Consider the following 11,015-nt stretch of genomic DNA (forward strand, 5'->3'; position numbering starts at 1 on the left):
AAATCACCCCCTCTCCCAAGAGCAGGGGACACTGCTCTTGGCCTCACATCTCACAGACTCCCTGACAATCTGAGTAAGGAAGATATGTGAGACAATCCATAAAAAATGTGGGGTTAGTGTAGACATTCTGTCAATGAACAGAAAAGTAATTCAGAGCCCCTGCCAGAACACAGCTTTCTATAATATTTACCAACTGAAGTCAATTTGGAAGGAAAGTCCCCAGGTGTAAAAGCCAGAAGTTCTGACCACATGACCACACAATTTTTCAATTAGCTATTTCCTAACCCATTTCCATAACCACACATTATTTAGGGAGCAAGCTAACCAAACATGTGTTTTAATTCAGCTTAAAGATTAATGAACTTGCATGTATCAAGGAGGGGGATTGCAACTTCATAATTCTCCAGTTTTCTATGAGGTTGACATTCATGCGTTGGGTTAAGCAATTGCTACAGCAAATGAATCCTAAATCAATGTGAGATTAATTTGCTAGGTGATTAATTATGTTTTGTACCAGGTTTTTCTTAGGAGGATTTAAAGTAAAATTCAAAAGTATATATAGTGTCATGCAATGCATTTACCTGAAGTGGGACACAAATTTGTCTTCAAGCTTCTACAAGAACAACAATAAAAAAGAAAATTTACCAGTCACATTGCTTGGTATTTGAAGATAAAACTCAAGCCAGGTACAAAGGCAATTGAATCTCTTGGCACAGGGAGCTGAGTCCTCTAGGAAAAATACTCTCACATAGAAAATATCTTCAAAGTATAAATATACACATAAACACATCTTTCAAAAATATATATGTTCATATTATGAAAACATTAATAATATCTTAGGACTAATTTTTGGAAAATCAATATAACCATTAACATGGCACCACAGTTCAACAGAGTAATAGCATTTTCTGTGGCACTGCCTTTACTTGCATAGATAAGTAAGGAAATTAGCAAGTACCATTTGTCATTCATCTATCAGGGTAGCTGGATACATCATTTGCATCTCAACTGAGAGGTAGGCATAAAAATGGAAGAGAGTTTTCTTTAAAAAAAAAAAAAACTTTAAAATGTGGGGACAGATGGGCTGTTACTTACAGTGCTCTGGTTTTTTTGAAAATCGTCCTAAGATTTCTTGGACCCAGAAGCTGTACCTATATAAGTGTCCTAAAGTAGAGATATAATTATTTAGTAACTTTGGCAGAGGGGTAGGGGAGAAACTGCTTTTGCTAAAATGGCAGTTGTGTCTAAATTTATCTAGCCTGCCTATGTCATCTACCAAATCACTATATAGTTTTCTTAAATTTCTCTCCCCTCTGCCAATACATTAGCTTCTCCCAGGGCATCAATTACTGCAAGCCATTTTTTGGAAGGTATTCAGTGACAGCTACCCTAGCAGTTCAGTAAGCTGTAGCCATCACTCAGTGCAATCTGTTATTTCTATAACCCCTACATGTGTACTAAATTTCACAGAAATCTATCAAATATTACAGAAGATATGCCTATTTGATATGTTTGCTCAGCTTCCATTTTGTCTCAAGATGAATGACTATGTAAAAAATAAAGAGACATCTTGATATCCTATCATAAGGTATACAAATTTCAGCAAAATAGGTCAATGTAGAACAAACTTATACTAAAACAAAAAGTTTCAACAGCGTTAAGCTGTTGGTGGAGGGTGAGTAAAGCAAGTGCTCGTCTGGAGGAGGAAAATGTAACCCCGTAGTTATATAGACATGTAAAAAATTGACAAGTCAACCAAAAAAAAAAAAAAAAAGAGAGAGGGAGAGAATAGTTACTCCAGCAGAACTAAAAACCCCAATAACTGCTTAACTTTGATTAAAATTACAAGGAGATTACAGAGATTGTGTACTCAGAGGTCTCTCGTCTGAGGAAATCTCTTCTTAAGAGGATTGAGAATAGCTCTCCTTAAGAGAATAAGAGCCCATATTCCCTCTTTCTACAATCAAGACACACACCTTACTATACCCTGATCCTAGAGTGTATTTTCCAAGCATGTCTGCTTGCTCATGTTTTCTGCAGTGTGATCTTGCAGAGATGGTGTCCATTTCTACACCTCCTTGAATATGGATGGGCCCCATGGAATCTTTGCTTGATAGACTAAGGCAAAGTGATACTATGCTCCTTTCTGGCATGATCCTTAATTGGGCTGGCATCTTCCAATTCTCACCTCCTAGAAGAAGCCCATGCTGCTCTGATATGATGACTCCAACTGCTTACAAAACCGCTAAAAAAATAACCCTAGCAGAACATCATTAGCCTCATCAGCCCATAGACCCATGATAGATAATATTTTTTAAGCTATTGAGTTTGAGAATGATTTGGATCAAGTCAAATTCTCTGGCTCTATCTTTTTTCTCATGTACATACCAACTGCTTGGAATTGTATTCCTCTTTATTTCTTCTTTTTAAAAGCTTACTCATCAAAACTCAACTAACTCAATTCTTCCAGCCGATACTAACATCTTTCTCCTTTCCAGGTTTATAATATTTTATCTATATCTCTCTTCTATGAGTTTCCATTACCTCAGGATACAGAACACAGACTCTTCATTCATGGGTACATTCATTCCAAAAAACTTACTGGGTACTTCCTATATTCCAAGCAAAAATGAAGTCAAAGAAATTACTGACTGGTAGGCATGACAGATAATGACAATTGGAGGTTTGTGGTACATATAGAGTCTCAGAAACACTGAGAAGAGGTGGTAGAAGGAAAAGAGTTGGAAGAACCACCAGAGGACATCTGGGCCTAGCATCAAGAGATAAGAAAGAATGTCTGCTGTAACGGGGAACATATGAGGAGGCAAATTTCCCCAAGGTAGAGGCAACATGGTGTTTTTGGGAAATTATATGTATAACCCAGTATAACCCAGATATAAGCCAGGAATTATTGGGTACTTGAAAGACTGGAGAGGAAGGACATAGGTTTTAGAGAGTCTCCTATATACTTTTTAAAAAGTGGGATTGTCAAATGCCCAAAAATAGATGATGGATCAAGAAGATCTGGTACATATACACCATGGAATATTACTCAGCATTCAAAAAAGATAAACACATGCCATTTGCAGCAACATGGATGGTGCCAGAAGGGATCATGCTCAGCGAAATAAGTCAGAAAGAAAAAGAAAAATACCGGATGGTCTCACTCATAGCAGGAATCTAGAAAACCTAAATAAGGGACCAGGAAAATGGATAACTATAAGAAAGTGAAAATCAAAATCAACAAAAAACTATGAACCAGAGACACTCTATGGGGGGTGAGGGGAGGGGAGAGGAGGGGTTGGGGTCAAAATAAGGAGATTGCAATTGTATAGGGATATAAAAATAAAATTTATTTTTAAATAAATAAATAAATAATAAATAAATAAATAAAAAGTGGGATTGTGCCCCTCACAGAGAGCCCAAGGAGAATTTCAAGAGTAATAAGAGAATGCCATGGTCAGATTAGAGCTGCAAGTTGTATTCTTTTTTTTTTTTTAATAGCCTGGTTTTTTTGTTTGTTTGTTTGTTTGTTTATACAAGCACTGGGTACAGTCAGAAGCGCAGGAGGGTGAGAGAATCCACCAGAGCCAGAGCGGGGAGCAGAGCAGGCAGAAGAACCGAAGTACACTGCTGAGGGGAGCAGCGGGCAGCAGGAGAGGTCTGCGCACCATGTGGGACCCTCCTCTGGTGGCCCGGGAGCAGCCGGGGATCGAACCAGCGCTGCAGAGGCCATGGGCAGCTTCGCAACGCAGCACTCAACCGCTGCGCCACCGGGGAGGCCCCAGTATTCTTAACATCTATAAGAGGGTGTTGATGAGGAGGGCAAGACTGAGAGAAGAGGGAGATCAATCAGTTTTCCATGACAAGAACCCACCCAATGGCACATGGACATTGTGATGGGAAAAATAAAGGACAAAAAAAAATCTGAGGAAGATAAGAGTTGTTTTGTTTTTTTTTCCCATGTTCTGACAAATCAAGACAAAACTTGAAATAAAATTTTGGTTCACTGATTCCTCACATTCACTGTCATTAAAGTGTTCCCCATTTCCTAGCTTATTCACTTTTTAATAAACTGCTTAGTACTATTCATGCCTATACTTCTCATAAAATGCAATACAGGGCCTTATAAGTAGTGGGATCTTGGAAGTATTGGTTGATTTTCATTGATGTTTATCTCACATTCTGGTGGTTGTTTTATAATCACATATAGCATATTACTGTTGTAAATATTCTTACCAAAAAAAAAAATTATGAACATGTAGCAATTTAAAAAGACATGATTCTGATAAAAAAAGACATTCTGGTAGTAACCATGTGCCATGGTATTTTTAAGAAAAATTCTTACTCATGCATTTTCTTTTTTTTTTTTTTTTAATAGTTTTTTTTTTTTTTTATAGAGGCATGTTTTATTTTATTTATTTGTTTGTTGGCTTGTTCGTTCTTGTCTACACATGCACTGGGTACAGTCAGAAGCGCGGGACGGTGAGAGAATTCACCAGAGCCAGAGCGGGGAGCAGAGCAGGCAGAAGGACCAAAGCACACTGCTGAGGGGAGCAGCGGGCGGCAGGAGAGGTCTGCGCGCCATGTGGGACCCTCCTTCGGTGGCCGGGGAGCAGCTGGGGATCGAACCGGCACTGCAGAGGCCGCGGGCAGCTTCGCAACCCAGCGCTCAACCGCTGCGCCACCGGGGAGGCCCCCACTTACTCATGCATTTTCCCCCCAACTGTAAATATGAATCCTCAGCCTTTGCTAAAGACCAGCTTGGCACCAACTCACAGTAGTCTTCTCATCCCCAGGCTGAAAGTCATCTGTGAGACTTTATATCTTCTCAAGCTTCCATGACACCAAATGTCCAGGGTACTTTAGAATTTTATTAATTATTTTTCATCTTTTTCTATGATATTAATCTTTATATATATTGATCTTGTTTCCTTGTTTCCTCAGTGAAATGCTATCATTGCAGGTAAGGACAGTGAACACACTTCCTGTTCTCTCTCCTCGCACACAGCCCAAACACCATACACAGTTAAAAAACACTTGACCGGGAAGTTTATAAGCAAGAGCTTGAGCTAACTCTTGCCTTCAAAGTATTTGTAAAGAATACACATGAAATAATTACACAATGACATTTAAAATCAATAGGCATGATAGTAAAATGTGGAAAAATACTGAAAAAATATAGTATTACATTATATTTACATTCTAATGAACCATAATGTCTTATGTTTATTAAGTATCGCATGGCTTAAAAGCCCTTTCGTAACCATTATCTCATTATCTCTTAGGACAAGGTAAACTAAGCAATATTTCAACATTTGACAAATGTTGGCACTATATAGCATGGAATGAATTACCAACCTTATTCTAATTGGTCAAAAGAGGTTTCAGAGGAAATTATGTGCTATAGTGAGGTTTTGTAGAATGAAAATGGTGTCATTTTACTTCGTCTCTGTGATCTATAAAGAACGATGCCTCTCCAAGGGAATAAGCAGGATCTTGAAGATGTCAAAAGATGATTGCAAACCTGACATAGAATTCTGAAAAGCAACTCAACGTAATATGAAGACAAAAAAGTTTTTTTCCCATTACTCCTGCTCTGAATCTAGGAAAGATTATTGTATCCTTTTCAAGAAATAGTTGGGTTTGATTTTTTAGAAGGAGGATATTATTAAACATGTAACAGCTAGACCATTCCATTGTCTTTCTCCTTGCACACTCCTACCTGGTGATTAATGAAACGGACCAATAATTATTTTTCTCTTTTCAGAAGCTTCTCTGCATAGAATTTGGGAGTTCATCTAGTTAACCACTGGGGATGGTCAAAAATAACAAATCTGATAGAAGAAGTAGAGGACTGGATGGATCACAGAGACATGTCACAGGTCTTTTATTGTAACAATATTTTTAAATAATAGATCATGTTATAGTTCCTTGGGCCGCTTTGCTACCACAAAAACAAGGATTGCCTCTTGTGCACAGAGTCCAATAAAAATCAGGTAGTAGATTTCCAGCACATGAAATACACTCTACTACATTTTTCCATGTTTTTTAATTCAATTTTTATGGGCCTCTGTTGCTGACGGAACTATGGCTAAAAGAACAGGGAGTTCTCTGTGTTTTAACTACAGATTGATATATATTCATAGAATTATAGGGATGGAATGGCCTTGGGAATCCACTTGTTCAATCCCCTTTATTTCATAGGAAACTCAGAGTAGAGAAGCACTTCCCAATTATGTTCATATCTTCACACCATAGAAAGTAGATATATTTTTATGGCACTATTGAGATATCACCTGCAAAGGCTGTGTGAGGCTAAAGGTGAATATCTGGGGGCACTGGCTGCTCTCAGTCCCCTCTTGACAACCAAGAAGTTTATAAGGATGGATAACTTGGCATATCTATAGCCTATTTTCAATATTCTACTGTTACCAATGTCACATCAAGGTGGTGTTCTGGTCTAGAATACACATATTCATTACAGGAGTAACACCTCAATTTCTGACTCTCCATAGGTATGTGTATAGTCTGGTCAATTGGTCAGGGACAGTGGTGAAAAGTAGGATGAAATTTTATAGGACTTGTGAGATTCAAATGGTGGTTTCCTAAGAAATGTCCAATCATCTTAAGTAAGTGTTCAATGTCTCCATTTTTCAGAATCTTCCAAGATCTCTGGTCTTAGAAAATGACAAACTGGGGGCCTCCCTGGGGCCCAAAGGGTTAAGGCACAACTTATGAAGATATCTGCAGCTACCGCAGCATGAGTTCGATCCCCGACCAGGGTGTTTCCCACATGGCCCAGCAGATCTCTCGTGACTCGCCTGCTGCTCACCTCGGCAGTGTATTTCAGTTAGTCTACTTGTTCTGTTCCCCACTCTGTCTCTGGTGAATCCTCTCATCCCCCCACACACCTCTGGCCTGGACCTCAGTTCTTATATGCATAAATAAATAAATCTTAAAAAAAAAAGAAAATGACAAACTTAAGTCATTGTTCTACCCTACTCTTCCCTTCCCATCCACTAACTTCACAGAACTTTTGATTTTTAGAATAGAAAATATATTAATGTGAGTGCTACAAATTATATTATACACACATAAACACACCCAAGCACTCATAAAAGTCTATTCCAAAATCGATAAAATCTTATGATGTTGCAAGTCTCTTCATATTATAGTTGTTTTTCATTTTATTTCACTGAACCATTTCTTTGATACTTAGGCAAACACAAGGTGCTCCATGGATGCTCAGGTCACGGCCTCATGAGCCTAGCTAGTCTCAGAAAACCTGCAACTACTTATGAATGCCATCCACGCTTTGTCAGATTAAAACCTATGTGAACCATAATTCATTTTTACATGGTGCTTGTGGCAGTGCCAGAAATCAGGCACACCAATGCAATCAGGCATTCATGTTATTAACACTGCTCACTAACTTTCTTGTCTATCATAACTGCTCCACATTGAAATCTTTCCTGACCTAACGGGGAGAAAGAGATGCCTATTTATGAAATGTTTTCTTCATCCTGCACACTTAAGAATAGAACAATGTCCTTCTTGTTCTATTAAAAAGCATTGATTTAGTAAATTCCAGGTTGAAAACAAATAGCTAAAGAGTTGTTAAAAAACATTTTGAAACCTTGCTTTTTAAATAACTCCTCTTCTGTTGCACAGAGAAAGCCTCGACTATTTATTCATTTCATTTGACTACTTTTTAATCTCAGTTTTTATGAGGACACTAATGACCCTCACAGATTGTTACCCTCCAGTGAAATAACAGAGCTTTGGCAGAGGCTGGATTCCAGTTGAAGAGTTCTGAAACTCACTGTAAATCTTCCTGTTTTGTTGTTCTTCAAACTAGGCTTTGCCATCTGCCTTATGAATTGAATTTTTGTTGCGGTATTTCACATGATCTAAAATATGGTTATTGCCATCCATAAACTGAAGTTCCTGGAGAGTATTAATTAAATCCAAAATATTGCACCAATGTGCACAGTGAAATACAACACAAATGTCACGGCGTGGCTATCACTATAACCCTTTCTGCTTTGCATGACGACTGTTCTTTCAAATGCAGACAATTTGGTTGTAGCAGCCAACAAAGTTAAACCTTAAGACTGAAATTCAGGTGGAAGAGATAAATTGAAACAGATCTTATTGCTCCCAAACACTCTCTTGGAAATAATGGCATCTTGACATTTTATCAGTCACTCAAGCGGTCATTCTCAGCAGTATCAGCCGGAGCTTGAAGGATAGAGCCGTAAAGAAAGGACTGTCAGCCATAAACATTCCTCAAAACCATGAAAACCACAAATGAGAGCTTAAGTAATGGAGGACGCAATACCCTTGATATTTTAACAATTACCTGCAACAACAGGCTTTGCTCAGAACTGTGGTCAATTTTTCAAAAGCTTTAGTTGTCAGGCCCAGACCGGGGTAACAGGGAGAGAGAAAAAAAGAGGGAGGAGGGGCTGGGGGGGTCTGATGCCCTTAGGTTAAAAAGTGAACTTGAGTTGGCTGTACAGTTAAGCTTATGGGAATTTCTCAATGACAATAAAATTTTAAAAACCACTAAAGATTTATCCGAGGACAGTAATATTATTCAGCTTGTAGTGAAGCTTTGAGATCATTAGAAAGTCATTTACGCTGCTAGTTATTTCCTGGATGGCTGTTCTTGATGTCAAATTACAAGGGAGAAAAATAGTAGGAAATGCGGTGCAGGGAAGAGAAGGTAGAAAGGGTAGAAGTGTAAGTGTCGGAAGGCAACATGAATTTAACTTCATTACACCTCCGAAACATATCACTGTGTTGTGGAAGGAGAAAGACTAATTTTAAATGGACTTAGTGCTATTATTTTGGCAATTGGGACCCACAATTGTGTCACCCAAACTCAAGAGACAGCAACTGTGGAAAGGTTAAATGCCCTAGAAATTGCATTTGTGGAGTTTCTCAACACAAAAGATTAATGGTTACTCAAAGCAATGGATAAATATTAGCTGAAGACCATTAGCCCAGGAAAACACATCAGTGCATCACAGTTCTCCAGGCTTATCAGATCAATTTTAAATAGGTTTATCTTGGACTTTTCTAACGTTTAATGAGGAACAAATTGTGGTTTTTTTTTTCTGTTTCCTCTACCCATGTTGACTTTTTGATATTACCTAGGAGAGAACAATTAAAATAAATGAGTCTGTGACAAAGTGTTAATTTACTTGTCTCTAAAGCAATTGGAAAGGGGTCATTTTATGATTGTTTCCTCCTATTATACAGTTTATCATAAGTATTTAGATTGAATAGTAGACTCTTTAGATGAGAAGAGAGTTTGAATGGTCATTTGGCTCTCTTGCAGGCTCCACACAGCCCCCACCTAAACAATCTTAGTACCTGTGACTCAACTCTCTTTTCAATAGCTCTTAATCCATGTCACTCAGAATCAAACTGACAGTCAATTCTCTTTGAGTTTAACAACAACAAAAGAAAACATATACAAAAATATGCATTATTTTCTATCTGGTGTCTGTCACTGTGCTAGGTGTAGGAGGGTATTCCAAAAACAAAATTCATGTCCTTATCTTCAAGAAGCTTAGCACCTAGTTAGCTCAATTCACTTATATTCTATAAGCCCAATTCTTGTGTTCTAAGAAAAATATAATTATTTTATCCATAGTTTCTTGATTGTCTATAAGGAATGTTTTAGTCCAAAGCTTCCTAGCTAGGAATTAACAAATCGGTGGAAAGAAATCAGAGAGCAGTGCCTTATGGTGATAGAGGTTGAATGGCAGATTTATTGCTTTGAGTTCTGCCTCAATCAATCCTTCCTTGTCTCAATCTTAACCCCAAGTTATCACTTTGTTTCCCCACCAAATGCGTGACCTTTTTGATCATTCTTGAAATCAGTCTTCTAGATATAAACTTGTCTCTTAAAGTTTATTTTGTTTTCTTTTAACTTTCTTTTTCTATGGCTATATTCCCAGGTTCAAGAAGGACCTTGCAATACCTATCTAAATCTTTTGATAGGCAGCAAACAAAGCAATACAAGTGTTCAACCATATGGTCCAATTTTGAAAGTCCCAAGTGCCATTTTGCCTGCCTTCAATGAACCATGTGTTTCATCTTCATTAAAAGAATCACTTCTTTCATTCCATGTCAATAGCTCATAATAAGGCATCAACAGAGGAATGCTTATGTGCCATGCCATGGCTGACCTGAAAAATCAACTTCTCATGACCCCAATATTTCCTTTTGTGAATAGCATAGCATAAAGTGACCAGGTCCCACCCATGTAGAACCCTGCAATGTCACAACAAATGAAATAACTTAGAAGACCTTGCACACATTGTGTATATTGAGGACTGCCCATGCATTTGAATCAGAGCACAATTTTGTCCTGAAAATCATGAGTAAAGAAAGGCTTGAGAAAATTGTTTCATAAGCAAACAAATAATAAGAACCCTCCAGTGGTCAGAAAAAAGAAAGATGTCCCTTCTAGTATACCAAATAAATGAAATATAATGAGTCTTAACAACAGCAATGTTGTTGTTAACAGTGGAGGCTCCCTACAATCTGTTTCCAGTTTTTACAATATTTGCGTAATTTTGTGTCTGAAAAGTGAATAATAGGGCAAAGGTTTCACATGGCTATTTTTCAAAAGGAATCATGGCTGGTATCTATTCTACTTGTACCCTTTCAGCTCAAAGATAATTCTCTGTTTTCAAGCTCATAGTGAAAAAACAAACAGAAAAACTATGAAAAATAAAGACAGTCCTGAAAATTACATGGACCCATACTGCCCCCTTCTCCCCTCCACATAGACCATTCATTTATATGTTGTATTGTTTTTTTTTCTCATTTCAAAAAATAATGCTATATACACTTCAAAACTTGCCTCCAGCTCTCTTTAGTCAAAGGAACCCTCTGATGTACCATTTTGGATCTTCAAGTTTTACTTTCCCATGCTAATTTTGTTTTGCTTGGCCTTCTTGAATATCTAGGCCAGAACTCCTTAACTTTGTGAA

The sequence above is a fragment of the Talpa europaea genome (assembly GCF_964194135.1).
Source record: "Talpa europaea genome assembly, chromosome: 13".
NCBI lineage: Eukaryota > Metazoa > Chordata > Mammalia > Eulipotyphla > Talpidae > Talpa > Talpa europaea.